This window comes from Trachemys scripta, chromosome 14 (assembly GCF_013100865.1).
Source record: "Trachemys scripta elegans isolate TJP31775 chromosome 14, CAS_Tse_1.0, whole genome shotgun sequence".
NCBI classification, from domain to species: Eukaryota; Metazoa; Chordata; order Testudines; family Emydidae; genus Trachemys; species Trachemys scripta.
The window spans coordinates 6,978,720-6,995,271 of record NC_048311.1 but is presented as its reverse complement, the minus strand read 5'-3'; the positions used below and the strand labels follow the sequence as shown (position 1 = coordinate 6,995,271).

The 16,552-nt window shown below is 50.9% G+C and overlaps 1 pseudogene; it reads right to left on the bottom strand.

Moving 5' to 3' along the window:
* Window positions 1-1,394: 1,394 nt before the first annotated feature.
* Window positions 1,395-16,552, bottom strand: part of LOC117887133 — a 154,460-nt pseudogene continuing 139,302 nt past the window's right edge.

Here is a 16,552-nt window from a genome sequence, read left to right as displayed (position 1 = left end):
GGCAGCCTCTCTAGGACCATCACCCCCATGTCTCTGTTGATACTGGGGACTCTGGAACAATGTCCAGTCTCCATAGAAGCACCCCTTCTGCCCCTTCCCCGGGATCTGGACGTCTCCTTTCTGCCCATTTACATGGTGGCTTCTATGCACAAAGCCTCTTAATGCTGAGAGAAGCTGCCCATGCCTAGGGGAAATGGGGGTCCAGGAGGCAGGATCTGGGGCAGGTGACTGAAGTGGAATCCCTAGGTCGCTAGGACCCAGGAGCAGCTGGGATGCGGGTCTGGGAGTAATCACTGGGGTCACTCAGTGCCAGCAGCAGGAAGTGAATCGCATTCTCTGCAGTGACTCTGGGGCGCTGTGGGCAGCCCACGCTCCTTGCAAGATCTCCGAGCCCCAGCGGCTGCTGCTGGGGACCCCAGAGCCCTTGAGAGGTAAATCTCCTGCATTAAAATTCCTGGTGCTCCCAGGAGCCTCTCCCAGTGCAGAGACCCCAGCCTAGCCAGGATCCTCCTTCCCAGGCTCCAGTCCCTGCTCCCAGGGAGGGCACACCTTGGAGGGAAGTAAGAGAGACCCTTCCCCCCCATGGAGCGGTGCCTCCCAGTTCCATTCTGGCTACAGGGGAAGCATTTGCCTCAGGTGGCTCCCAGCTGAGCTGGCTGCTATTCCTTGCCCTGTGCCCGGGAAAGCTGCCACCAGATCCCATTGTTTGCAGGGCAGATGAAGTGAGCCCGTGCCATGGTGAGGGCTGGGACAGCGACACCTGGAGGGCAGAGGAGGGTGGGAGCCCGGAGATGGACAGCTGGACACCTGGGAACCAAATGCCACTGCTGTGTGTAGGAATTAGGAAATGGAGTTTTTACTGAGCCAGCCCTAGTCAGGTCAGTGAGAAAATTTCTCTCCTGTGTGGAGGAGTCTCTGATGTCCAATGTAGTGTTAGCTCCAACGGAAGCATTTTCCATGCTAAGGACATCTGAGAGGCTCTTCCCTGGGTGGAACTGCTGATGCTTGATGCTATGTCAGCACCAAATGAAGGTACCCACACATTCAAGCTCTTTCTTCTGTGAATTATCCGATGGGGAACAATGTGTGAGCTCAGACTGAACCTTTTCCTGCAGTTATTGAAGCTACTCCCACAATCCAAGGATTTATGGGTTATCGCCGTGTGGATTGTCTGATGTGAAGCAAGATTTGATCTTTGAATGAAACTTTTTCCATGGTTGAGGCATTTATAGATTCTGTCCTGTGTGAATAATCCAATTTTTGGGAAGGTATGACCTGGGATTGAAGCTTTCCCCATCATCCAAGCATCTACGGGGTTTCTCTGTTGTATGGATTGTCTGATGTCTAATAAGGTGTGATATCTAACTGAAAAATTTCCCACAAAGGAGGCATTTTCACAATTTTTCCCCTTTGTGAGTTCTCCCATGCTTAATAAGGCCTGTGCGCTGACTGTAGCTTTTCCCACAGTCCAAGCATTTATAGGGTTTCTCCCCTGTGTGGATTCTCTCATGGTTAATAAGGACTGAGCGCCAACTGAAGCTTTTCCCACAGTCCAAGCATTTATACGGTCTCTCTCCCGTGTAGATTCTCCTATGGGTAATAAGATGTGAGCTCTGACTGAAGCTTTTCCCACAGTCCAAGCATTTATAGGGTTTCTCTTCCTTGTGGGTACTCTGATGTCTAATAAGGGTTGATGATTCAGTGAAACTTTTCCCACATTGAAGGCATTTATAGGGATTCTCTCCTGTGTGGGTTCTCTGATGTGAAATAAGGGATGATGTTACAGTGAAACTTTTCCCACACTCAAGGCATTTATTTGGCCTCTCTTCTGTGTGGATTCTTCCATGTCTAATAAGGACTGAGTGATGACTTTGTTAGTCTCTAAGGTGCCACAAGTACTCCTGTTCTTTTTGCGGATACAGACTAACATGGCTGCTACTCTGAAACCTGTCATTATGCAAGGCACTGCATTTAGCCGTATGAAATTTGTTAGTCTCTAACGTGCCACAAGTACTCCTGTTCTTTTTGAGTGATGACTGAAGCTTTTCCCACAGTCCAAACATTTACAAGGTTTCTCTCCTGTGTGGGTTCTCTGATGTTTAATAAGGGCTGATCTGTCACTGAAACTTTTACCACACTCAAGGCATTCATATGGTCTCTCTCCTGTGTGCACTCTCTGATGGGTAAGAAGATTTGAGCTCCGATTAAAACTTTTCCCACATTCCAAGCATTTATAGGGTTTCTTTTTCTTCTGATTTGTCTGATGGGCTGTGGTTTCATTGGGATGCTTGCCTCCTCCCCCACATTCAATGGATTCATTCACTTTGTTCCTTGGTTGGTTTCTCACCTTCCTCTTTGACCTGTGCCAATTACTCCAGGCTTTTCTCTGTTCCAAGCACTGGGAAAAATTCCCTTCAGCTCTTCTCAAAAAGATCCCCTGCAGTTCCACTTCCTCGGGACCTTCCTGCTGTGGATCCCCCTCCTTGTTCTCACTCATTGTCTCATCATCTGCTGGGGAGAGAGAGAATCCAGGCAGGAGTCATTGCCTGGGCTGGTACAAAGGACAGAAAGAGGAATAGCAATAACTGCTGTGGAGACTGAGAATTTGGTTTCTGCCTCCACATCCCATCCAAACACTCACAGGGAAGTGAAGTCAGAGAGAAAACTCCTGGCAGCTAACAGGGTGGGTGGGAAGCCATGAGCGATATGTGTCGTGAAGACATGATACCTGCTGACCACAACCTGACCTGGGTGGAATGAGGCAGAACTCAGGGTGCTCACACCACATTTTGGGGATTTTCACCTTTTTCCTTCTTTTTCAAAACAGTTTCTGTGTTAGTGTCACGGACTCCTCACCTGTGCGGGTGCCTATTGGGATCTTCCTTTCCTCGGAGGCCTGGAGCTCCAGGACCCACGGCTCTTCCCTTGCTTCCAGCCAGGCAATCAGGTCAGATTTGGGAATAGGGAGTCCTGCTCAGGGTTGAAATCAGGCATGATCAGAGTGCACTGAGGATTGGTGGAGTATTTGTCAGAAAGGACACATCTTGAATTTAAACTGACCCAGATGGGAACATGGTCACGGAGCCCCCTTGGGAGAGGCTGATCTCTGGGGGAGTGGGAAATTGTCCCACCTTTATTAGGGGTTTTCAGGATCTCTGGGCTCTGGGGGACTTGCTGAGGCACACACAGCTCTGGTGTTAAACCCCTGCCTATGTCTAAATCTCCAGAGCCCAGACCCCTCCCTACAGCTGCTGCTACTCCCAGGAAGGAAGGTGAACAGAGATCCTGAGTGTGAGTGAGAGAGAATTAATGGAGATAGGATAATACACTGCTCCTGCCCCCGTGACAGCTGGAGGGATGGGAATGAATTAGCATGTCCATTAGGTTCATGACTCCCCTATCCTGTTGGAGGGGGTTTGAAGGTGAACGGCTCTCTCACACTTGGAGTGACCCACTCCCCTCTAATCTAACTGACCAGTGAAGAACCTGACCAGATTCAGAAATTCAGATCCCATGATTTCAAATAGCTGAGGGGACAGGAATCCTTACCCAGTGAAGTCACATTCTCATAATTCTCCTGCATGACGTCCCTGTACAGAGCTCTCTGACCGGGGTCCAGCAGAGCCCATTCCACCTCGGTGAAATACACAGGTGCTCCCCACTCAGTACCTGCTGTCCCAGCCTCAATCCCACTATTCATGGGGGAAGAAGCATAAAAATAGGACAGTTCTGGGAGGGCCAGAGGAGCAGAATCCCATCCCCACCTTGCTCAGAGTGGCCAGGAGGCTCCAGGGACCAGAGAGATGGTGAGGGCTCCTTGTCTCTCCCAGCAGACAGAGGAGGGGAGGGTTTTCTCATTTACCACACACCTAATAGGCACAGGCTGACGTGGGAAACAGAGCTCATTGCAGGGAACAGGGACAGGAAACCTAGCACCTCCCCTTTGTATTTCACCGCAGTCTCTGGCTAGTGGGTTCAGGCTCCAGCACTCTGGCCTGTTTTCCCAGCCCTGTCCAGAGGGGTTGTTTCCTGTTTCAGAAATGGGGGAATGTTCACCACCCTCCCCTATGGGCCTGTTTATAAATCAGCGAGATGCCCTGCACTGTGCTTTGCCTATTTGTGTCTGGCTTCTATTAGACTCAGACTCACAGGCTTTAAGATCAGGAGGGACCTTCATAATAATCTAGTCTGGCCTCCTGTGCATTGCAGGCCACAGAACCTCACCCACCCACTTCTGTGACAGACCCATAACCTCTGTTTGACTTCATGATGTGAGAACTTCAGTATTTATTTGTATTGTTGTTCCCTACACACACACACACACACCCTACCATGTCAGGCCTGTGTAATATTGTCTGATTCTGCATTGCTTGCTCTTGCAGCATTGACAAGTTGTCAAGCTGTGTAAGTGAATAAGTTCCCTGGCTCTCCTGAGCTAGGCACGGGGGTTGGGAAGCCACATGCCACTCCGTGAAATACACAGCCACCTCCATGAAGGTCACCGGCATCTGAAACAACAGGTGCTCCCCACTCAGTACCTGCTGCCCTAACCACAATCCCACTATCCTTGGGGGAAGAAGCACAAATATAGTACAGCTCTAGGAGGGTGAGAGGAACAGAATCCCACCCCCACCTTGCTCAGAGTGGCCAGAAGGATCCAGGAAACAGAGAGAACGGGAGAGCTCCTTCTCCCCCCAAATCAATGGAGGAGGGCAGCGTCTTCTCATTTACCACACACCTGCTAGGCACAGGCTGATGTGGGAAGCAGAGCTCCGCGCAGGGAACAGGAATCCCAGCACCTTCCCTTTGTATTTCACTGCAGTCTCTACCTAGTGAGTTCAGGCTCCAGCACTCTGGTCTGTTTTCCCAGCCCCCCAGGGAGGTTGTTTCCTGTGTCACAAATCGAGGAATGTTCACCCTCTTCAATGGGCCTGTTAATAAATCAGGCCCTAGGCTGAGCATGTCCCAGCAGGTTTATCACACCCTGTCCCCCTCCCTGACTTACCTTGTGTATTTCCTGCCCCCCCCCTTTGATAATGCTCCCCAGAACCCCCCCCCCCCAAAAAATCCCCTATCGAAGCTGGATCCACCACATCCATTTCCCTTCCCTGGCCCCTAGGAAGATGGGATGATCTGGAGCAAAACAGGGTCATTATTCGGCAGCCTGTCAGGGTTGAAGGGCAATTGGGGAGGTTTCTGAATTAGCATTAATCTATTTCATACCCTGATTCCCCCAGGCTTTTTCCCTGAAGACAGACACTCTAGACTCCGCCATGCTGGGAAAACCTCAGTTACCTTATTACAACACAGACCTGACCCCTCCCACCGGGACTAAACCCACAAGACACTTTTAATCCCTCCCTGGAACAGTCTCTGAGCCAAATGCTAGAAAAGAGCAGAATCAAAGGAGCCTCTTTGGGGGATCCTCCCAACACTGTCCCCAGGGTAGCACATTTCCCCAGCAGCACGGGGACTAGACAAAGGCAGGAACTGGCTTTTCCTCTCCCTGGTCCTTACCTTGTCCCAGAAAGTCAGTCTGCCCCAGAATTCTGCAGGAAATGGAGCTGGGAACCTCCCTCCCCACTTATTGCTCCTGCTGCCCCTTTCAGTCTCTCCCCTCTCCCTTCTGCATGAAAGAACTGGTTACTGTCCTGCCATTCCTGTGGGCATTTCTTCTCCAATAGCTATTGCCACTGCTAACAGGAGTGTGAGCCTGGGTGTGTCGGGGGCAGCAGCTCTGGGACTCGCAGACACATAGGGAGCAAAGACGGGGTGAGGAGTCACTTTCCTGTCCAGCCCTGGCACTTTCCCCCAGAGGACTCTCATCACCTGGAGTCTACAGGTCAGGATCAGATTCCTGCAGAGCCCGAGGCTGCCCCAGCAGGACAGTTCCATCCACAGGAGGAAGCCTCCTCTCGGTTGGGCACAGAGGGGGATTTAATGATGGTCTGTCCCAGCACAGACCCCGCTGGGCAGCAGCAGATGCTCAGCACAGGCTCCCAGATCACAATGGAGGCAGCAGCATCTGCCCCAGGAAGCCCAGCTAACTGTAGGGCTCTATGATGCTGAGCTCAGAGAGAGACTGACACTGGCCTCCTCTGCCTTAGCAATTACTAGAGTCCTCTGGTGGGGACAGCTAATGACCAAGCCTACCTGTGCTGCCCCTGCAGCCCCCACGGACAGTCAGGCCAGTGCTGATCTCATTTGCCACCTGGACTTACAATGCAACCAGAGAACCAGTTCAAATTAGTATTTCATACTTGAACCAGAAATGAACCTGAACCATATTTTTTTTTTTTTTTTTTACTGACTGAACGTGAATTGGACTGAACAAAAAAAACAAAACGTATGTTTGGGGGACACCAGTTAAAATAAAGATTCAGGATTTTTTAAAGCTCAGTTTTAAAAAACAATAACAACAACAACAACAACAACAACAACAACAAAAAAGACTTCAGTGATCTTATTTTTACAACAAAATAGACAAAAGGCTGGTGATTGCCCCAGAAGGGCCTGCCCCAGGATAGTGAGAAGAGAGTGATAATAGAAGGGAGCCAGCCCACAAGATGGAGGGAGGGAGAGGGGAAGCTTGGGAGCTGCCTGCACACCATGGGAGGTAGAAGGGGGGCCCAGAGGTAGAGGAACCATCTCTGAGACACCCCTCTTGGGACAGAAGAGGTGTGAGGCTCCCTGGGCCCTGAAGTTCGTAACAACTCTTCAAGCCACAGGGCAAAGGTAATGGCTCCCAACCTTCTCCCTGCAGACAGGCCTCCGCCCACCCTCCCCAAACCATGGGGCAGCTCCTCCCTCCAGTTGCCCCTCTTGAGGCAGGGTTCATACTCCAAACTCCCTTCCCCACTGAAGCCACCTGCATAGCCCACTCCCAGCCCCCCAAGGCACTGTCCAATACCCACCTCTAGCCCCCCATCCCATCCTACAGCAGGTTAAGATTCAGAGCCAAGTTCTGCCTGGGAGGCAGGCCAGTCTGCCTGCAGCCCGATGTGTTCCTGGTGGTGCCGTTTTCCCAGCCCTGCTGCTGCAGTTAGCAGCGAGCACTGATCTCAGCACTGAGCCTGCCTGGGTGACTCTTGGAGCTTAGGGATTTCTGCCAGGAAGTGACCACAAGCCATGAGCTTCACCTGACAGAAGCAATATGGAGGGCTGATGAAGGCGTCACAGTGCACTGAAGTCTGGTAATGTGACAACAAAGATTCTTGAATATGAACGACTGACCATGGGTGACTTTATGGTGCTTGGTTAAAACACCAACTGAAAATACCAAAATTTTCTTCTCCGTTTCCTGAATCCTTACTAGCTTCAATGAAAAATGGGAAAAAATCTGTTGGAACTGATAACTTTCTCTCATATATATACCCTGATCTTAGATAGCAATTCCCACTGTCAGAAGAGGACAAATCAAGGCAAAATTTCATTTCACCAAAATATAAACAAAGATGGAAATGCTTCAGTGAGAAATCAGAAATAATAATGTCACAGAATCAACATCAGACATGTCTGAAATTGAAAGATGAACTCAAACTTCTTCTGAAAGCTTTTGAAATCTCCAAAAAGGAAATGATATCTAGACAAAGAAATGCTCAGAAAAGGATTGGGCCAATTCTTGATTCATTTGCAGATAGGCCACATCTCAGTAAGAAAGAAAAAACACCAAACTACTGGGAACATCAGACAAATGTCATTACCAAGCTGTATCAATTAGCAAAACTTGTACTGGCAGTTCCAGCAACACAAGTGAGTGTTGAAAGAACATTTCCAGGACTCAGAGGTATTCTTTCACTGTAGGGGTACAATTAGACAAAGCAGATATTTAAAGATGTTACTTTAGGTTGCTCAAATTGTTCATAAAAAAAAATCGTGTTCATTTGACAACACAAAAACACCAGGAAAACTCATGAAAATTTAAAGTCGCAAAATAAATCAAATAGTCAAAAATCAAAACAGTTTCCATTTTAAGTTGCAGCTCTCTTTTTTTGAATTTACCTCCACTAAGATTGAAATAGGATTTAAACTGGTGGCTGAACTTTTATTTTTGTTTCATTGGGTGCCTTGAACCAGAAATGGAAATAAACATATTGAATGGAACTGAGCCCAAACCTGAACCAAACCAAAATAAATACTAGTTGGACTCCTTGCCTGCTGTTGCTCACAGTGACTGGTTTAGGAATCAGAGCAGGACCCTGATCAGTCCTGTCAACCCCAGACATTGAACATTCAGGAGTCAGATGCCCCAAATAATCAGGGCCGGCTCTAGGCACCAGTCCTCCAAGCATGTGCTTGGGGCAGCACTTTCTAAGGAGCGGCACTCTGCCCCTCCCTTTTTTTATTTTTATTTTTAATTTTTTTGCTTGGGACGGCATTGCCGGGAGCCGGCCCTGGCCCAGCCACTCGCCCTGTCAGCGCGCGAGCCGGGATTTGCGCCCCCTGCCCAGCCCGGCGGCGCCCTGCACAGCCCACTCGGGGAAACGCCGCGCTGCCCTGGGGAGACTCGGAGCGGCAGCGGCAGCAGGACCCCTCCTCCCTCCCTGCATCCTGGTCCCCGCTTCCCTCCCTCCCTGGCTCCTCACACACTCTGGGAGCTCCTCTCACTGCCGCCGCCGCAGCCCGGGCTCCCAGAGTGTGTGAGGAGCTGGGGAGGGAGGGAAGCGGGGTACCCTGGGGCCGAGCCCGGGCTGCAGCGGTGAGAGGGGCTCCCAGAGTCAGGGCCGCCCAGAGGGGGGGGAGCAAGTGGGGCAATTTGCCCTGGGCCCCACAGGGGCCCCCACAAGTATGTCAGAGGCTCCCCCCGCCTCCGTCTTCCCCCATCCCCCAGTGTCTCAGCTGGTAAGGGGGTGGGGCTGTGAGCTGCAGCCGAGCGGCGGGAACTTAGGCCCCGCTGGAGACACCACACCGCTGCAGCGATGTCCGGGAGAGGGGGTAAGCGGCATGGTAAGGGGCCGAGGCTGGGCACCCCCCCATCCCCATCCCCCCCACAGCCCAGACCCCCAGCTCCGAGCCCAGCCCCTCTGAACTGGGCACCCCCCGACCCCATCTCCCCACAGCCCTGAGCCCAGCCCCTGTGAGCCGGGCACCTCCTCCAACCCAGAGCCCAGCTCACCACCCAGCCCTGGACAACAGCAGCACCACCCCCAGGCAGCGACAACCCATTGGTACCAACCATCACCATCACCCAGCAACAGGCCATTATGTAATTGCAAATGTATACATAGCATTAAAGCTTTTAATGTTTTTAAATAATGTAGTGTATTTTCAAATTATTACAAATTAATTTTAGAATGTATTGCACTAGTTATTTTTTACATTTTTTACATTTCCATAGTATTGCAACTTTTTTTATGGAAGGGGCCCCCGAAATTGCTTTGCCCCAGGCCCCCTGAATCCTCTGGGCGGCCCTGCCCAGAGTGTGTGAGGAGCAGGAGAGGGAGGGAAGCAGGATCCCCTGGAGCCGAGCCCGGGCGGCGGCGAGAGGGGCTCCCGGAGTGTGTGAGGAGGTGAGTGGCCAGCTGGGTTTGTCGGTGCTGAGCAGGTTGCCCCGCAGCCAGAGATCCTCGCCTTCCCGCCCACCAGGGCTGGGCCAGGGCGCGGTGAGGCTGAAGAGCAGCAGGTCCGGGGGCCTCTCCAGGTCCTCGGCTGCCAGCATGTCAGCGATGAGGGCGGTGAGCACGAACTGATCCACCTCGGCCACCAGCAGCGCTGCAAAGCCCAGGGAGGGGGCTGTGTTCTCCGCGCCGCCCCGCAGCTGCACCACCTCCTGGAAGTACTCCCTCTCCGCGCCACCCAGCAGTTCCACCCGCATGGGGACAGAGTCACGGCTGGGCCAGGGCTCAGCCGCCATGTGCAGGTAGAGGATCCCACGTTTGGGGGGAAGCCCAGTGCTGGGGCGGCGGGGGTGGGGGAAGAGAGAGCCCAGTGCTGGGGTAGCAGGGGGTGTGGGGGGGGGAGCACTGGGGGGGGGGGGGGGGGAGCTCGGGGTGGGGGGGGGCAACCAACATTTTTTTTGCTTGGGGCGGCAAAAAGCCTAGAGCCAGCACTGCAAATAATGAGACTGTCTGAAATAAACCAAAGACTAAATTTGGGGGGGGGGGGGAGAGAGGATATTTGCCTTGTAAATTCTGAGCCATTAGGGGGAAGTCCCCTGCCCACCCCCAATGCTTGTTTGACCATTTCTAGGGGAAAAGATTCCCCACTGGCTGCCATGGGCTGCGGGAGCTGCCATTATCTCTCTCACCTTCTCTCTCCTTCATCACTACCCTCTCTCCCCCTCCCCCTGCCAGTCTCCTCTGTCACTCCCGTTCTCCCCCCAGCTCCCACTCTCATCCCCTCACTTTCTCCCCCTCATTTCTTCTCACTGTCCCACACTCACATTTTCCTTCTCTCCCAGCGCTTTTCCCACCCGCCCCAGTAATCCCCTGCATCTTGATTCCCAGGAATTGCCTCATCCTCCCTCCTGCACACACACGGCCTCCTGCCTCCAATCCCATCCGGCCCCCTGCATCCCCATTTCCCCTCCTGCCCCTCACATCCCTGTTCCTCTCTCAATCCCCTCTGGCTCTCAGAGCTCCCTGCCCGTCTTTAGCCCCCTTCTGGCTCCCACCCCACTCTGTCCCCCCAGGTGTCGCAGTCACAGCCCTCCCCACGGCGCCCGCTGGCTTCACCTGCCCTGCAAACAATGGGAGCTGGCGGCAGCTTTCCTGGGCACAGGGCAGGAATCGCAGCCAGCTCCATTGGGAGCAGCCCGGGCGGCACCGCTCCCTGGGGGGATGGGCAGGTCTCTTACCTTCCCTCCAAGCGGTGCCCTCCCTGGGAGCAGGGGCTGGGGCCCGGGAAGGGGGGTCCTGGCCAAGCTGGAATCTCTGCACTGGCTCCTGGGAGCAGCGGGAATGTTACTGCTGGAGTCTCCCGGCTGCATCCAGGGCTCCGGGGTCACCACAGCGCCCCAGTCACTGCAGCGAGTGCGATTCACTTCCCGATGCCTAACTGAGTGACCCCAGCGATCGCAGCATCCCAGCTGCTCCTGGGTCCAAGAGATCAAGGGATTGCACTACAGCCCCCCTGCCCGAGTTCCTGCCTCCTGGGGCCCCATGTCCCATGGGCACAGGGCTGGCTCCAGCTTTTTTCGCCGCCCCAAGCTGCAAAGTGAAAAAAGAAAAAAAAAAGATAAAGCCGCGATCGGCGGCACTTCGGCAGCAGCTCTACCGCGCTGCTTCATTCTTCGGCGGCAATTCGGCAGTGGGTCCTTTGCTCCGAGACGGACTGAGGGACCTGCCGCCGAATTGCCACCGAAGGCCTGGCCCCTTTCCATTGGCCGTCCCAAGCACCTGCTTCCTTTGCTGGTGCCTGGAGCCAGTCCTGCATGGGCACGGGCTGCTTCTCTCAGTTTAAGGCGGCGTGATGCATAGAAGCCACCATGTCAATGAGCAGAAAGGAGACGTCCAGGTCCCGGGCTGCAGGGAGAAGGGGGGTGTCTATGGAGGCTGGGGATTGTTCCAGAAAGTCCTCAGTATCAACAGGGACATAGGGTGATGGGTCTTGGTCCTAAAGAGGCAGCCCAGAGCCTGGAGCAGCTGGGGACACCCCTCCCTAGACAAAGGAATGTAATTTCAAACCCCCTGGGAGTTACTGCCATAGGACTTTGAAAGACCATGACAATGTATTTACATCTCGCTTACACAGACCCATCAAGCAAAGCAGGGGGGAGAGACCCCATCAATTGCACCAGAGGGGGGAGGACTAAACGATTTGCATTTTAGCTGACCCACCCCCCGCAGGGAGGAAGCAGCAAGTCGCTGCCTTCAAGACAGACCCCCTGTCACCTGCCTCACAGCTGGAAATAGACTTTTGTCTGGAGCTCACCATCAGAAGAATCCAGTTCAAAGGTTCACTGGACTCTGAAAGAGACCGATCCAGGGCTGTGTTTGAACTGAACTGTTTGGTGACACCAGGGAAAGTAATCAACTGTTGCACATTGACTCCTTAAAGGGAGAACAAACCTTAACGTTCCTCTGACTGTTCTAGGACAGGGCTGGATGTTTCAGAGCCCCTCCGTTACCGAAATATTGGGTTCACCTAGCTGAGAGCCAATAACAGCCAGACAGGGATAAAGAAGAGTTGCTTTATTCTGCAGAAGAAAGGCGACCCTTGCACCTTGGTACAAAGACTCTGTTTTACACACATTTTACAGATTTTGTATACACATTCAGACAACGGTCCTTGCAGTGTTAACACTTGATTGGTGGTGGTCAGACCCGTGCTTTTGCTATCTGGTCAATGAAAACCGGCTTGGGACCAGCTCCAACTACCTTAAGGCCTTGAAGGGAAGACAGTTGAAAAGTTTAGGCTACTGTGTTCTTAAGGTGTCTGCTTCCCCCTAATGGCCGCTGGCTGACATAACGACTGCTCTGTTAAGGGGGGAGGTCACTAGTAACTTTTACAGTCCCCCCTTCGGGCCTGACAAATTTAAAAATTGTCAGGCCCGTTACACAATTTGCAATTAAGCTGGAGGGACAGATACTGGGTTTTTTTATGGACAGCAGAGCTTTTGATTATAGCATTACACAGGGATTTGGCATATTGTATTATTATTTAAATAACATATAGAAAGAAAAGAAAGAAAAGAATCTATTTAACAATTGTTTGAAAGAGCCCTGTAAACCATGACCCAAGGTCTGGAAGGAGGTTTTTAAAACTAAAGGTGTGATTGAGAGATACAGCATGGAAAACAACAGCAGCATTTTTAATGGCTTGTAAATCCTGCTTAATTAAGCCAGAATGATTAACATAGAAACAACATGTTTTTCCGATGCGAGCACAAGCCCTCCCTAATTCAGCATTCATAGCATTTAACACACGTTTATTTTGCAAAGCTATTTTTGCCACCTTATTAATTTTTTGTTTTAACTTTTGGAAAGCGTTTATTAATGCATTAGCTACTTTTTTTAGTTCTGCAGAAATATTTACTACTGCTTTTTTTAGCTTGGCTACTCCCAACCCAGGAATGAGTGCACGAACAAAGGAGTGAAACCCCGTTTGCCTGACTACTAGGGGATTGTTGGTGCATTTTGCTTGAGTCCTTATGCGGGGGGGGGGGGGAACTTATGGGAATAACTGCCCAGGTTGAGGATCTGGCTGTAATTCAATGTGTTGTTTACTTGGACATTTGGTAACACCCAGGCCACACCACACCGACCTTGTCAACCTGGAGGGAAAGCTTTGTAGACACTGTGGCCACAGATAAAATACAAGCCAGGGGTTTCTAAATAGAGGGTAAGGATATTACCCGCAACTTGATGGCGCTAGGATACCCATTCATCCCAGCGCCAGGAGTTACTTACTAGGCGGTCCTGGCACCTTCAATGGGAAACATTTAAGTCTTCTAGGGCATGCGTATTGTTTAAAATGGCTCCACAATATGTAACTCCAAATATGTTAGCTGTGAAACTTGCAAGTGATCCCATGGACTCCGGGCATCCAGACGTCCTTTCAAGGGATGTGTGGGGCAACAGAATGCCAGAGTAAATATTCATATAATACATATGTGTTTTATTTATGGGGCCTAACGGGAGGAATAAGGGAAACCACTGCCCTTGATAATGAATGCCTGTTGGTTTTACAGTAAAGGCTATGTGCAAGAGACAAGGGGGTTTGGGGGCATTTTTAGGGGTATTTAAAGGGTAAAGGGTTTTATTTTTGACCTTAAACCGAAGGTTTTGATCACAGGCCTCCAGGGGAAGGTAGCCCACTTTTTTTTTAGCATTTTTTAAACAAAGGGGCAAGTTATACCCGATCCCAAGAACTTTAAAAAGAGGGACCCCCTTAGCTGCCCAGTAATAATGCCAAACTTTAGACCTTTTTTTATATTTGTCATATTGATATTTTTTAACCCATGCCCATTTAGTTTTTCATACTACCTGTAAAGAGAGTACTTTAGAGAGATTTGCAGGTACAGCCCATAACCCTATTTCTTTTTTAGAGCAGGTTTTGTGATACAGCCAACAATTAGATAAGTGTCCCAATGTGACTATTTACTGAAGAGGTTTAGCGGCTGGGTGTGGGTTAGCTTGTACAAGGGGCAGACCCAAAAGCAATAGCCACTGCAGCACCGTCTGAGAACCCATAGTTATAAAGTTTTAGGATTTTGTTTGCCGGAACAGAAGCTTTAGTCCCTCAAGAGGTTTAGCTTTCCAGGTATTGTCTGCTTCTGGCTTTTCCGGGTTGCAGTGGGAAGAGCTGGCGGTGCTCCCTCAGGGTCCGAAGTCGTTTGCTTTTGGCCCCGTCCTAGGGGCTAGCTTGACTCAGGTGTGGTGTATCCAAGTGTTTCGCTCTTTCACTTGAATGGCAGTGTGAGAGGTAAGAAGGACTTGGAAAGGTCCCGCCCACCGGGGTTGGAGAGGCTCGTGTTTCCACTCTTTTACATAGACCCAGTCTCCTGGAGCGATCCAGTGGGCAGGAACATCAGCAGGTAGGAACTGAAATTGAATTGGTAAGCATGGCCCCAGCTGTTCTTTTCTAGAGGAATACTAAAAAGAAGCATTACACAAGTCTATTACTGAATAACAAGCAGTACCTGCTGGAGTGGCAGTCAGGATTGTGTGAGGGTTAGGCACCACATTGTGTTTAGCTTGAACAACCTTATTTACTGCACGTAAGTCCTGGACAAATCGGTATACCGGTTTTCCCTTTGAGTTTATGTCAGGTTTTTTGACTGGCAGAATGAGAGTATTGAAAAGAGACTTGGTGTGAACCAGCACTCCCAACCGCAGGAATGTGGTGATAAGACTCCGGAGGCCAAACAGAGCTTTTTGGGGGATGGGATACTGATAAATCCGAGGAATTTTAATGCCTGGCATCAGGGTTATATGCACTGGCTCTGTCTGGAGAGTACCCAAGTCTGCCCTTGAAGTGCCCCACAGGGAGATGTTTACCTCCTGTCTGAGTTGCTCGGGTAGGATTGGGTCCGCAGGCAGGATTGGGTTCTTTGAAACTTGAGTCAGAACAGCACATAGCTGGGGAAGTTGGGTTTGAGGCAACCGAAGAATGATTTTGTCATCTGAAAAGAAAATTTGAGCGCGTAGTTTACACAACAGATCTCTGCCTAAGAGGTTAACTGGGGAATCTGGAGCTAACAGAAAGGCATGGGAGGCGGAGACACCAGAAATTTTTACAGCAGCCTTCTGTAATACCGAACAATCAAATGGCTTTTTGTCTATATTCATTACCGGAATGCTCTTATTCATGAGGCTTCCTCTCTCCGGCTTGGCAGTAACAGTAGAAAGTGCAGCCCCTGAATTCAAAAGACAAGAATAGGTGGTTCCTCCCAATGTTAGGCGAACCTGGGGGTCTGTGAAGGAACAAACATACGTGGTAAAATCATTTGAATAGGTGACAAGAGGATCCCCTGGTTGCCGTCATTCCTCATTATCAATAGCGTCTGTTCTTGTCACAGCCATTTGTTGTTGAGGTCGGTCTGGGCGACGGGGTTTGTCGTCCGGTAGGTTGGTTTGGACACTCTCTCTTCCAGTGGCCAAGCTGCTTACAGTAGTTACATATGTCATTGGCGTGACTTGGGGTCCACCCATAATTCGATTTTGGTTGCCACTTGGGGGGTTCCTGCCGCCCTCCCTGTTTTTTATTTTCAGTGTTTACAAGGGCTGCTAGCATTTTCAACTGTTTGGTCTTTTGAACTTTTTCCCTTGTTTGATATACTTGGGTAGCCACGCTTACCAGTTCCTCCAGGGATTTTCCTTCAGCGCCCTTGAGCTGCTGCAACCGCTTTTTGATGTCCGGGGCTGACTGGGAAATAAAAATAAGCCTGACCGTGGACTGTGTGTCCGTGGCCTTGGGATTTGCATTGTGGCGTCCTCAATCTTTGTTGGCGGGATCTGTCTTGGTAGACCTGCTGTCCCGGACTCCGTTGAGGAGGGTACCGGGTTCACCACAATTGGTAATGCTGCCGTTGGGGGTGGGCATGGTCTAGAGCAATACATGGGGGGAATATCCTCCCAGTAATCAGGTTTGTGAGGGGCAGAAGCTTTCGGGAATAGAGGGGCCTGAATCTGTACCTTTTTCAAGCGATGATGAGCCTCATTATCCCACAAAAAACAATAGTTCATTTGCCCTGGTTTTGGTCTTCCTGGGAACCCCTTCTGGGCTGGGCAGGGTGTAAAGCCACCTCACCTGTTGTTGAGGGAGGCTGGGGGAAGTCCAGGGTACTGTAGAAAGGCACCAGGATCCAAAGCAATGGGTCAGGGCTGCATGCTAGGTGCTGACTGTTGTAGAACTGATGAATGAAATTGTTTTTAATTGGGGGGAGGGATAGCTCAATGGTTTGAGCATTGGCTTCCTAAACCCAGGGTTGTGAGTTCAATCCTTGAGGGGGCCACTTGGGGATCTGGGGCAAAATCAGTACTTGGTCCTGCTAGTGAAGGCAGGGGGCTGGACTCAATGACCTTTCAAGGTCCTTTCCAGTTCTAGGAGACAGGATATCTCCATTAGTTTAAATTTAATGTAACTTCATAAGTAAAGTTTTATGAATGAA